Source organism: Antechinus flavipes, chromosome 2 (genome assembly GCF_016432865.1).
Source record: "Antechinus flavipes isolate AdamAnt ecotype Samford, QLD, Australia chromosome 2, AdamAnt_v2, whole genome shotgun sequence".
NCBI lineage: Eukaryota > Metazoa > Chordata > Mammalia > Dasyuromorphia > Dasyuridae > Antechinus > Antechinus flavipes.
Genome location: NC_067399.1, coordinates 162,959,630 through 162,973,819, shown reverse-complemented (window position 1 = coordinate 162,973,819; position 14,190 = coordinate 162,959,630). Strand labels below are relative to the sequence as shown.

The window sequence follows — 14,190 nt, the reverse complement described above, 5'->3', positions numbered from 1 at the left end:
CATACATGTTAAATATGTTAAAGTATATGTTAAATACTACACACACACACACACACACACACACACACACACACACATTTATACAGTTATCTTGCTGCACAAAAAAAAATCAGATTTAGAAAGAAGGTAAAAATAACCTGGGAAAGGAAAACAAAAATGCAAGCAAATAATAACAGAAAGAGTGGAAATGCTATGTTGTGGTCCACACTCATTTCCCAGTGTTCTTTCATTGGGTGTCGCTGGTTCTGTTCATTACTGATCAATTGGGATTGATTTGGATTCTCTCATTGTTGAAGATAGCCATTTCCTATCATAATTGATCCTCATATAGTATTGTTGTTGAAGTACATAATGATCTCCTGGTTCTGCTCAGAAAATTTAAAATTTATATTTACATTAAAAAAATAAACTTCCCAAATACAAAATAAGGAAGTTTAAGTCAGTGGAGTTATCTTAGAAAGATTCAAGATACCTGTAGACTCCAAACTAAATATGAGTCAACAATATGCTATTGTAACCAAAAAAATTAACAAAATCCTCAGCTGAATTAACCGAGGAATGGTGTTCAGTTGACCCTCTATCACAAATATATGGGAGGATATAAATAGACGTTTATAAGCTCACAGAACGGAAGAGACTTCAAAATTCATCCAGGTTAGCACCTTCATTTGACAAGTTAAGAAACTGAGGCAAAAGCAGGTTAAGGGGCTTGCCCAAGATCACACTCTCAGTGTCAGAGGGAGTATCTGAATCTAGGACCTAGTGTCCAGGGAGAATCTGAATCTAGAGCCAATATGCCTTACATTCCATCATGCTGCCTCTTTTGTGTCTTCTGTCTTTACTATATCCATGATGAGTCTGACTCTGTAATAAATAGTTTATCAAAAATTGGAAAGAAAAAGGAAAAAAACTGATTAAGGGAATATCCCACAGTGCCCAGATGCTATGCATCTTTCCTATGCTAGTTTCCCCAAAGGTATCATTCTTTAACTCAGTATTATCTCAAAGCTCAGCACTTGTATACTTCCATATCTCCTATATTTTCTTTATGTTTTTCTATTTGTTAACACCCAAATTTTAAACATTAAAAACTGTATGATTCCAGTTATACAAATGAAAACAGTGGGGAATTAGTGGGAGGGAATTCCCACTAAAACCTTACCTTTGAAGGGAAAATTATCTCTTTGGGATTGTATCATGGCAATAGGAGCCACACTCTTAAAAGGCTATAAATGTCAGTATGAATAATGTTGAAGACTTGGATAAGAACAGTTTGAACCACAACATAGTATCCCACGAGGGTTTCTTGTTGATTCTCACTCCCATGTTTTCATTGACAGTCTATTCTTCCTCATTAGATGTGTGTTTGATCTCTATCCACCTAAGTTTAGATTCTGAATCTGGATAACAAACTTTGGTGGTCCTTGATATAGTATGTAGTTCATCATCTCTTACAATTAATGAGCTATAAGAGCATAGTAAATAATGTCTTTATATAACATGAAATAATGGTTGCTTTGGGTTCTTTGAGCTTATGGGTTAAGTTTGTGTAAATTTTTGTGTTCCACATTCTCCTTTTTTTCATTATTGTTGTCAAGATAATTGGTTTGTTCAGTCATTTTGCTTCTGGCAGCCTCTTCATGATCCCATTTGAGATTTCCTTGTCAAAGATACTGGAATGATATGCTGTTTTCTTTTCCCACTCATTTTACAGATGAGGGAACTAAGGCAAATGGAGTTAAATAACTAAACCAGGATCACACAGATAATAGGTGTCTGAGATTAGATTCGAACTCAGGTGTTCCTGACACCAATCCTAGCATTCTATTCACTGATTTACTCTTCTCTTACATCTTTACAGTTATAACTAAGGGAGGGTGAGTGGAGCTATTCCTCAAATTGCCAAAATTTAGAGTATTCTGGTACCAAATACAAACAATTGAGCATAACAGTTAGTTTGGCAAGAATAATTCAGACAGAAGCCACAATAAAGCTTGTTTTCATTCTCTGGAGTTACTCCAAGGTGAACTATTCCCTGTCCATTTTGATCCTTCCAACTGTGGCAGTGACCTCAAATGCCCCAGCATCTCTTAAGGACTCTCTCCTTCCAACCCTAACCAACAGAATTTTCCTTAAATAGTTAATTTGCAGGTACCTTTCATGCTTCTTGGGTAGCAAAATAATTATAACTCTGATCTTCCTACATAGTTTAGTAACTTGGCTAATTTTATTGAATTTAGAAAGCATCCCACTCTTAAAGTTAACTGACACTTATTCCAAGAAAGAACTGTGATTGTTGCTTAGCATAACTAACACAGTCTAAGCTCCAGGCAAATTTCACAAGAAAGGCTTAAGGGGTCTTCCCACTTTTCATCAAATTTTTATAGATTTAAAAACTAGTTAACTTCACTCTGTATTCATCAAAGCATCTTTTTTTTTCTCCCACTAGGGGACCAGCTTTCTTTATTGCTTTTGCTACCCCTTCCCTCTCATCTCTCCCATAACCTATAGAAAGGTATGATAATCAAGGCTTTCTACAGGACAATTGCAAATGGTAATTGAAAATGAAAGTGGCCCTGGATGTCCCGGCCTCCTTCCATTTCAGCTATTTTATCTCCTGCTAGGAACCCTGAAATTTCACCTCTTGCTTGTGTTCCCATCAGTGGCAATCAAAAAGGGGGGAAACTGGAATAAATGGGTTGTTGAGGCAGTTCTAGTTTTGATCAGATTCTGCTGTTCATGTGAAATGGACTCATTTCTCTGTGGCACTCAGTTTTATTGCACAGCAGGAAGGAGCCGTTTGGGATAATACCTGTTCCACATGCATGTCAGAATAAAGAATGACGCAATCCCATCCTCTCCTCTCAAGCATGCACACATGCATTTGCTTGGCCACCCAGGTAGGCAGTCAAATGAACTAAAATGAATATAGGTATAAACAGGGCTTTAAAGTCCTGGCAAGCCTGTACATCTAAAGACTGAACCCTCCACTAAGCCCTTAGCAATCCACTATGTTAGGGCTCTAATTGTCCTTTTTTCTTCTCATCTACAGCTATCTTAGCCCTAACATTGCTTGTCCTATGGATTTTTGCCATGGGCAGTATGAAATATAACCTGTGACTTCTTACATGCTCTGTTATAAAATAATGAGGTGGAGAAGACAAAAATACCCAGCAGCCAATTTAAACATTTCCTGTTTTCTGTTTTGCTGCGAGTGGGTTTTTCTCTCTTAAACTTGTCTCTCTTCTTCTCCTTCCTTACTCATTTATTCATTTTCTTATTTATTCCAGCTATTCCTATTCCTTTTTTTCTGTTAATGAGTTTAATTTAATTCCCTAGTATTATACCAAAAGAATTGATGTACGCCAAACCCACAGAATGCAGAGAAGTCTTCACCATATAATAGCAATGCGATCATTAATACTGATAGTTTTCACAACCATGAAACAAACTTTTTGAGAAGACCAACAAGAGATATTTTCAGATCCCATTAAATGTACTCTAGTTAGGTAGTTTGAAAAGTAAAGTTTCAGCAAACCTATGTTGAAAAAAAAAATCACATTTAAAAATAATAGAAACTATGATGAATGTTTGTGGAAAAAATGGTACAAAATATATCTTCCAGGAAATGTTTCCTAGAAAAAGCAATAGTCCTCACATATAACAAGACTAAGGGACAACAGTCCAAGTAAGGATGAAATGTTCAAAAAAAATGGAAGCTAGTGTTGCTGGATCACAGAAAACATGAAGAGGAGTAAGGTGAAATAATTTTGGAAAGTTAGGAAATATTCAGGTTATAATGTTGTGCCATAGTTCCCTTTTGATGTCCTGACCTATTTTCCCCATTGTCTTATTTAGTCACTCTGCCTCAGGTCATAACCTTTCCCTCTTAATGTTTGATGAGATAAAGGTCTACCTCAGTTTCTCTGCCCTAAAACCCCAGGCTATAATCATTCCCTCTTAAATGGTTGATGAGATAAAAGTTTTATATCTTTAGGTTATAGTCATTCCTTCTTAATGTTTGATAGGATAAAGGTCTGTCCATTTTAGATGTCATTAGAATATCAGTAACCTCTCCAGTACCTCCCATTATGTCATCCTAGGTGCCTCCCCCGCATCAGGTTATCCCCATCCAGGTACCTCCCCCATTATGCCATTGTTCTTGTTATCCTATAAAAAAGCTTGCTCTCTGATACTTAGTGCTCGATTCTTTGATATGATAGTCTCATCCAGCAAGATCCATTTGGTCCCAGTAAATCTCTCCATTTAATAAACTATTAAATTGGTCTCTAACCTCTGTCTTGCTCAGTTTCTACGGCATTACATTAAAGGACTTTAAAAGTCAGAAGATTTTATACTTGATCCAGAAGATCTTGTTTATTTAATGGAGGAAGGGAAAGACACAATCAGACTTGAATCTTAGGAATATCAACTTGACAGCTGAATAAAGGATAGATTGCAGGAAGAAGAATTGAATCTGACCAACTGGAAGGCTTTTGCAACAGTCCAGACATGAGGAGACATGTACCAGGTTGTCAAAGGAGAAAAGGAGGATATAAGAAAAGCCATGAAGATGTCAGGATTTTATAACTGATCAAATAGAGGAGGGATAGCGAAGAGTAAAGAATGATCCTCAGGTTTTGATTTAGATAAAAGGATGGTGGTATCTTCCACAGAAATAGGGACATTAGGAAGAGGGCAAACATGGGGAAAAGGGAGGAAGAAGATGTTGAATTCAGTTTTAGATATTTTGAGTTTTAGACGTCCTATTCAAGATGCCCAAATGTCCATTGGAAATGCAAGATCAGAAACCAACAGCAAAGTTAGTGCTGAATAAATAGATTTAGGAATAAATTCCAGAGATGATGATTGGATCTATGGGAGTCGATGAGATCATCAAGCCAAATAATATCTAAGTGAAAAAGAAGACAAAGCTTTGGATAGATCCTACATAGCAAATTTGAGGATCATATATTTAGAGCTGATGGGGACCTTTGAAGTAATTGATTCTAAGAACCCTCATTTTACAAATGAGGAAATCGAGGAACAGAGAGAGTAATATGTCTAAACTTACAAAGTTGACAAGTGTATGAGTAGTTGGACTGACTACTTTCTGATTACAAGTCTATTGCCCTAGCCATTACAAGATAGAAAAAACTCACACATGAAAGACATATAGAGGTTTTAGTTGAGATAAGACCACAGATTTCTTGAAATTTTTAAGTATAAATATAATTGTCCAAATGATGTACTGGTTTACTTCATCTTGATTTATTAATGAGTTCGATGAGATGGGAATATATTTTGTAGCTATTAAAAGTGAGATAATCAAAGCAGTGAAATTTTAAAAGATTTAGTCAAAGTCATTCAGTGACATAATTGAATGGCTTGTCCTCCTGATTTCCATTCCAGTATCCTACTGTGTTTGACCAGGGTATCTTTCTGTATATATTTATATAATATTAGGTGTCATGCCTTTGAAGAATTTATTTGGAAAAAAGTAGATTATGGACCTTGGTGCCACAATTTATTCTTTTGGAGGTTGTCATTTCCCAAGGCTAAATTAAGATGGAGAAAATGAAGTCAAAACATTTTTACTTTATTATTATGGATCAGTCAATATGGTCACATCAAGTATAAGATTTATATGGGATTAGGGTAGTATGAAGAGCAGCATCTGTGGTCATCTACACATAAAAATTTAACTAGAGCTTTGAGGTAATTAGCCAAATATATCAGGTCCTAAATTACTCACACCTATACACAATAGACAGATTCAAATATGTCTCCTCATACTTGTTAATTTCCTTAACAGTGTGTTTTGATTTAAATAACTGAAAAATCTGTACTCCATTTGTATATAAGTTAGGGTTTTCCTTTAGATTCTCCTTTTGATGCTTCAGCATAAAGTAGGGGTGACCCTGAGCTCTTGAAGACCTTTCTTGAAGACTTAACGTGAGTTCAATGTTACCAATATATCCTGGCAATGCCAATAAGTTTGTGAGCTTGTGTAGGATTTTGTGTTCATGTATCTCCACGTCAAGGATGCAAAGTCTAATCTAGCTAAGTTTGGAGAGCCTTGGCACTAAATTGGTGATAAAATGATACCATTTTTTTTATCCTCTGCCCCTCACAAAGACAGACTACTAAGGCAAAGAGAGACTGTAGAGAAAAGAGCCCCATCTCAATAAAATCTGGGTCTATGAAGTATTGAAGTATATAGGACCATGATGGATGAGACTCCTCAGAAACATAGGCCAGATGGTAAGAAGAACGCTAAAAAGAAAAATCTTTTATGGTATAAGACAATCTCAGGTTTACCATTCTAGACAGTTTCTCTTCAGGAGTTCACTAACATGCAGTGCAAAAAATCACAGATGTCTTCAAGCTTTCCTATTTTACTTTGTGGATGATAATTTACCCCATGGTGGAGGTAGTGGGAAGAAACACTTTCAACTGATGGCCCACTGCAAAGCTTTTTTGGCATCAGCAAACATTTCCCTGACAGTTGCTTAAATTGTGTTGATAATGTTTAGGACAGGGTGTTAAAGTTGGCTTGGAGAGAAATGGGGAACTATCCTGAGCAAGTCCAAATGGAAATTCACACAATGTTCCCCACATTGTCCCACCTTAGTAAAAAGCCCCAAAGGACATATAAGCATTGTTATCTCCCAAGAAGTTCCTCTTAAGGTTGGGAACCTCTGAATAGAAGCAAGAGCTGAGCATGCAAGGTAAGGGTCTATTTGGGACCACTACTTCTCTTAAGAGACAGTAAAGTATAGTGAAAAGAGTATTGGACTGGGAGACAGGAGTCCTATACTTAAAATGCCAGATAACACTTATACAGCAATATATCTCTAGCAAATCTGTAATATTCTAATTTCATTTATAAAATGATAAATATTCATATAAAATGATAAAATGTTATTATAAAATAGTAACATTTGTTGTAACTACAAGTTATTGCACGTGCTGCTGATTGGATTCAGAAAGGACTGTACTTAGTAAGGACTGGTAAAAAAAATATTTTTGTCTGGAATTCTGTGAAGCTGAACAAAAGAACTTTAAACTGAAAAGGAGGTGAAAGAAGAAACAGAACCAGTGATTCATGAAAGAAAAGAGCTAAAAAAACAAACATCAGAACCCATGGCCTCCCTCAGATATCTACATACAAATAGAAAAGGAATGGTCAAAAAGAGGAAAATTTGGAGATTCTGGTGGGATCACTGAGACTTGATGGGATGAAACAAATAATGGGAATTCAATTCATAGAGGATATAATTTATTCAAAAGGAATAGATCAAAATGGAATGAAGTCACACTGAATATAAAGGCTGTATGTCTCTATGAAGGAATTCAGAAACTATCGCATCCATACAGGGTGTAAACAACAACAACAAAATAGTACATTTATCTTAAATTTAATTTAAATTGTTAATTTAAAACATAACCTTAGTTAAATTTTATTTTCTTTATCTGATGAATAGAGATAGTGTCCTTTATGGATAAATATTTAATAAATATTCTTAAGAATAAATAATCAAATTCTTTGAATACATACTCTAAATGAAATGTACTGCACATACCTTTGAGAGAATTGATATTTGTGTGAGAATTAGTGAAGGTAGAAGCAGAAACAACATCATTGTAGAGATAGATTACAGACAATTTCACTAGAGATCTCAAACTGGTGGGTATATATCTATGAAATTCCCTAGCACTACTCCAACCAGATTAAAATGTAATTGGTTGATGTTTAACAAAATAGACAAAAATAAATAAAACATGGATAATGTCAATTTATGTCTGTTTGTATTAGCATTTTATATCACTAACCTTAACACAGAGATTTTAAATTTTTTTGATATCAAACCATTGGTATCTAACCATTAGGCATCTGATGATACCTATGGAGACTTATTCAGAACAATATTTTTAAATTCAAAAATAAATAGGATTACAATGGAAGCTACTTATATTAAAACAATTATATAAAAATATTTTTAAAGAAGTTCATGAGCCATAAAGAACACATATCCTAAAATGAAGGAGGAAATAAATGAGGAATTTTAAAAATATACCACAAACCTAGTATGTAAGCATGATATTGTGTAGTTCTATTACCTAGGAATCCTCTGAATCTCTCTCCTTGGCAAAAGCAAAACAATTAGAACAAGTCTACTCTGCCTTTCTCTCCAAAAGCTAAAGTTCCAGGGTATCCTAAAGGATTTGTAAAATTTCTTTTCCTAGAATCCACCTGTTAAGTGCCTTGGTGTAAAGTGCCAATTCCATTTAACTACATTGAATGAATTAACTTTTACCAAAGGGATAGTTACTTCAAAGTAAGAACAAAGTACAGGCCTTTCCTTTACTCCCTTACTACCCAATGGTGTAAAATAGAAATTGATCATTACAGGCTGCATATTGACTTAGAAAACCATTATATCTGCTTTATTGTTTTTCCATTATTTTCTTGAGCATTTCTGAATTACATCTCAATATGATTTGGATTATATCTGGGATTAGGCAGTTTATTCTTCTTACCATCTAGATCCCTGAATGGAATAGGTGCAAAATTTAGCCCAGTTCCAACGTAGCTTTGGTCACAAGTGTAGATGCAATATAACTGACAGTTGGATCTTTATCTGAGTTCCTGCTGGTGTCTCTACACTGGGTGGACTGCAAACCAGGACTCCCATTCCTGTGGCTTTGCACAGCCTGACCTTTAGAAAGCTCGCAAGGTAGGAGACTCTCCTTCTTTTACTTAGAACAGAGCTTAAACACAAGACAGCCTATTTCTTGAGAACACATAGTCTCAAAGGGAAAAACTCTCCTCAGAGTATTGTCTTTCTTGGCAGAATCTATGAGTAAAAGGGTCCAACAAGTTCCAGAGCAGCCAAAAACCTGAGGTAGCACAGAGAGATTGCCAGGCCTGGAATCAGAAAGACCTGACCAAAAAATGTCCCCTCAGACACTAGCAGTGTAAATTACTTATCCCTGCTTGCCTCAGTTTTCTCATCTGTAAAATGAGCTGGAGAGGGAAATGGCAAACCATTCCCATATCTTTGACAAGGAAAAACCCTAAATGGGGTCATGAAGAATCGAAGAATTGAAAAACTACTGAACAGCAAGAGGGAGGTTGTAGAAGTGCACCATAGCCTTTTAAAGGCCTTAAAGAGGAAAGACAATCAGAAGGACAGACAAATAGATGAGCAGACAGATGAACAGACACCAAGCACTACTTACCACTTTTCAGTCTCTATTGGTTCTTGCCATCTCCCATGGCCTTCTCTGGTCTTTTACACATTAGTGCAGCTAATTAAAAAACCAGCTGAGATAACTAAGTGACTTGGGAAATGCAGCGTTGAACTTAAAATCTGAAAGGAAATCTGAACTCAAATCCTGTCTCAGATACTTATTAGCCATGAGATTCTGGACAAGTGACACAATCTCTCTTTTTAAAAATTTCTTTATCTATAAAATGGGGGTAAAATTATGTCTACCTCAAAGAGTTAGTGTGATAGTTAAAGCAGTTGACATCTGAGCAGTATTTTGTGAATTGTGAAGTCCTATATAAATGTTATCTATTGTCATTCATTCATTTCAGTTGTGCTTGAGTCTTCATGAGCTCATTTGGGATTTTCTTGGCAAAGATAGTGGAATGATTTGCCCTTTCCTTCTTTAGCCCATTTTACAGATGAGGAGACTAAAGCAAATGGAGTTAAGTGACTTATCCAGGCTGTTTTGTCTAAGGCAAGATTTGAACTGAGGATAATGATTCTTTCTGACTCCAATCTTGCACTACTATACTATTTAGTTGTCCATTATTGTTTACCAGGCCTTTCTACGACCATTCCCTCCTTTTCTTTCTCTTTGGTATTTAGTAAAAAATTCTGTGTAGAAGAACAGTAATTATCTGCATGTCAGAGGGTATTACAGAGTAAGATCTCTGCAATGGATATTATCCTGAGCTTACAGCAAAGCACTGAACAATCTAACTTGCCATGTTATTAGCTCAGTTTAGAAAATAGAATCTGGACCATGACAGGTTGGTAGTTTTGGATTTGACACTGCAGAACATCTCTTCCTACCAAACATTTCTTTCTCTTAGTTTCACAGATATACCTCATTATGTGCCGATCTCTTGCTGCTCCTCAGTTTTCTTTGATAACTTTTGGCTTCTTCTCTTACTTTTTTAACAAAATATTTGACAAAAGTCAAAGAGAGAGGAGATTAAAGCATTCCAGGCATAAGGGGATCCCTGGGAAAAGCAAAAGGAGATAGAATATGTAAGTGGAAGCAATGTGAAATATTTAGAAAGATGGAATGGGTCTGGATTATAAATAGCTTTGAATGCCAAACATAAAAGTTTCTGTTTTTATCCTAAAGGCAAGAGGGATCACCTAGAGCTTCCTGATAAGAATCTTGATGCAGTCAAACTTATATTTTAGGAATATTAGTTTGATAACTCTAGGGAAAATGAATTGAAGAGAAAAAAAGCCTAAACATAGAAAGATCAATTAAGAAATTATATTAGAACACAAAGTTTTGTAAGGGTAAGAGCTGAAAATTAACCATGTGAATATTTTAAAAATAAAAAGCTTTAATTAAAAAAAAAGTGGAAAAGTGTTAGCTGTTAATAAAAAGTCAATTTCATAAGACAAACTAAAAAAAAATAAATTGTGACATATTTCATTCATAAAATAATGTATGCCTGACTTGGATGGGGGAGCTAGCTGTGTGTGTGAGTGGAGAAAACAGGATGGATGTAAGTGAAGTAGTAGTGGTACAACTGACTAGATTAGACTCTTTAGATTTAAACTGAATTAGAGGTAAAGAAAGGATATCTACTATCATGAATATTATTTAATATACTGCTAAAATTGTAAAAATTAATAATATTGTTTCTTCTTTAGCTTTATGTATTGCCTCATTTTTTTTTCCTGAGGCAATTGAAAATTGGGATTAAGTGACTTGCCCAGAGTCACACAATCAGAACTGTTAAGTGTCTGAGGCCAGATTTCAACTCAGGTCTTCCTGACTTCAGGGCTGATGCTCTATCCATTCTCAATTTATTAGAAAAAGAAATTTCTTTAAAAAGAAATTGAGAAGATGAATTTGATTAAAGTGAAAGGAAAATTAAAGAAAAGGGTGATGATCAAAGGGGCAAGCCCCAAGAGAATGAGTAGGGATGGATGAGAGGCCTTAGCAAGAATGGGATAGGTGTTGTAGGGATTTGAACTTTTAAATTGAAAGGAAAAAGAAGCTCACATCAGATGCCTTTATTTTTCTATATAAGGCTTTTGGTGATCAGGATTATGTGGGAATGGAAGAAATAAATTGTGGAAAGAAAAAAAATGTTATCAAACAGAAACTGTGGAGATTGAGGTAGAGAAAACATCCAGGGAAAGTAAAAGACTATAACAGTGAGGACCCAGCTGAGGTTAAATAACATAAATCTGGTGAATTCAGGAAGCATAGTTGGTTATATGATTTCCTCCAGCAGTTTCCATCAACCCACACCTCGGGATTTGGGGTTGGGCAGCACATGAGCAATGATGGGAAAAGAAACAGGAGAGGCAAGAGTATAGGACAGTGTGAAGTGAAATTGCTTATTTAGACTGCAGGGTGAAAAAAGGAAGATTTAGGTTTGAAGTGGGGTGGGGAGATTGCTAATAATTAAATTTCCTCTTCCTTTTTATCAACCACATTGGTCACATGCAATACATACATTATCTCATCAATGTGGCTATTATCTTTAACAATACAGGTCACAATCCATGGATGCCTTATTATTTTGTGCAGTGTTTGTGTACAATTCTTTGTGAATCTTCCATGGAATGATTTAACTACCCAATGCCATGGAAATTTTTCCTTACATCTTTTAATAATGTATGCTTACCTTACTATCCTTCTGTTGTTCATAGGTTATACCTTGATCTCCCTGAATGACCAGCATATCTCCATGTTTTATTCTGAGAGTAGCCACGTGCCTGAGCATATCCTACTCTTTGCATCAAAGAGCTGTTCAAAGTTATTCACAGAGTGAATTTCTTCACAGCAAATCCCATTTCCCCAAAGTCTTACATTATAAAATGAGATGTGCATTCCCACGTAAAATGATTTAACAACAGACTACAAAACTCATGTTTATGAGTGCCTTGTAGCTGACAAAGAATTTTCTCCATGACATTTTATAGTTGAGGAAATTGAATGAAAGAACATTTATTAAAAACTTATTGTGCTCAGCACTGTGCCAAGTATTGAAGATACAAATAGAAAACTGAGTTAGACTGCCCTTAAGAAGCTCACATTCTAATTTGGAGAGAGAACACACATAGAAAGTTTCAGGTGCAGAGCAAAAGAGCCTAGTGATCCTAAGGATGCAGCTAAGGAATTAATGGCAAGGTCCAGGGTTTTTTTAAACTATGCTATAGGGCATATATTAATTACTGAAGATCTAAAGAGTATAGTGGCAAGACAAATGGTCAAGTCCATTGGACACTGGGTTTTAGTGGTGGAGAAGATGGCAAAACATAGAAGAATTAAAGTTGGTAAATTCCTTCAACCAGATTTCCAAATGGCCATGTCTTCTTGGTAAGGAGGAATGAATCTGGTCCATGACCATTGGGAAGGGAGAAGTAGGTCTGGCATAGATTAAGAGTCAGTGTCCAGTTAGGAGAGGAAGTGTGGGCAAGAAAATGGAAAGGTGAGGACTTCCTACAATACCTGCTCCCGCTGGGCTCTTCTCCCCAGTGATGTCTGAGGAGATGAGCAGACACAATTCAGAGGGCCATACCGGATAGGTCCATTAGAAGTCCCAGTACTCAGGAGGCATTTCATCTCTTCTCTGCTCATTGACTAATAATTTCACTTTTTCTTTACTACATGAGCAGTAAATATGTTTTAGTACTATATGTTCCTGACTTGGGGACCTCCCTTATTCTTTCCATTTCCCCTAGCCTCAGACTACCTTCACTCTTCTTCAGCTCTCAGAGATTTGTTCATCTTCTTTCTCTTTTCTCAAGGAATTTACAATGTCTAAGACAGTGAGGCTGTTATTTCACAGGTTACTTTTCAATGGTGCTGTGTAATGCACAGTGTACTGCAAATTAAAAAATCCACAATGTGTCGAGTGAGTTATTACTGTAACTCTGTAAAATTCAAATTTTGGATATCAAGTATACTGAGGAACTTGAGCTGTATGCAGTAAATGCCTCACCAGATATCTTATTCATATCCTGATTACTATCATATGGGGAAAAATTTCTCAACTAGTAATATCTTAATTAGAGTGATTTTTCAAATATCCTACTCCGTGATCTCTGTATTTTCAGGATTGCCAGTGGATCAAGTCTAATAATTATGTGTACTTAACCTGGTCTCTACTTCTAAGCCTCTTTCTTAAGTCCAGATCTGTATCTCTTTATCTTCCTGTAGGAAATCTCCACTTGTATATCCCACAAGTATCCTAAACTAAACATGTCCTCAAGGTGACTTATTATCTTTCCTCCTAAATGTGCTCTTGCTTCTGATTTCACTATTTCTGTCTATATTCCTATCAACTTCCCATGTTTGAAATTTTGGGGTTTTCTCCTATCCAATTAGTTACCAAGGCCTTTTAATCCCACCCATGTAACATGCTTTATATCTGTACCTCTCTTTTTCCACTCTGGCTCCCCTAGTAAAAGCCTAGTTCAAGCTATTCCTATTATTCTAATAACAGGGAGTTTTATAGTGTCCGTGCATTGGATTTGAAATCCAAGGGCCTGGGGTCAAATCTTATCTCTGTTTCCCACTTCCAAAGAAGTAAATAAGTTATTTTGGGCCACTAAAACTCAATTTCCTTATTGCTAAAATGAGGAGGAGAAGCTACATGATTTCCAAGGTCCCTTGCAACTTCAACTTCCATTGAGACTATGAAAATGGTCATCTCTTCCTGGAACATTATTTTTGTAAATGTGAGTGCTCATAAGCTGCTACCTGATTAGAAAGGACTCTCTTAAGATATAATTGATATTCAGCTGCAAAAAAAATTAAAAAATTTTAAAAACCCTATTAAAAAAGGCCACATTTCTTATAATAGCAAACAGATCCCTTGAAATGGGAAAGTCAAATATAGTATGTAGCATCCCTCATAGGAAATGAAGAAAAAAAAGTTGAAACTGCTCAGGTGGAGAAATACCATGA

General features: G+C 35.8%; 1 protein-coding gene across 3 annotated transcripts in view; it reads left to right on the top strand.

Annotated features, from left to right (window-relative positions):
* Positions 1-14,190, top strand: part of MACROD2 (mono-ADP ribosylhydrolase 2) — a 2,209,416-nt gene that overhangs the window by 2,183,984 nt on the left and 11,242 nt on the right. The window lies entirely within an intron of this gene.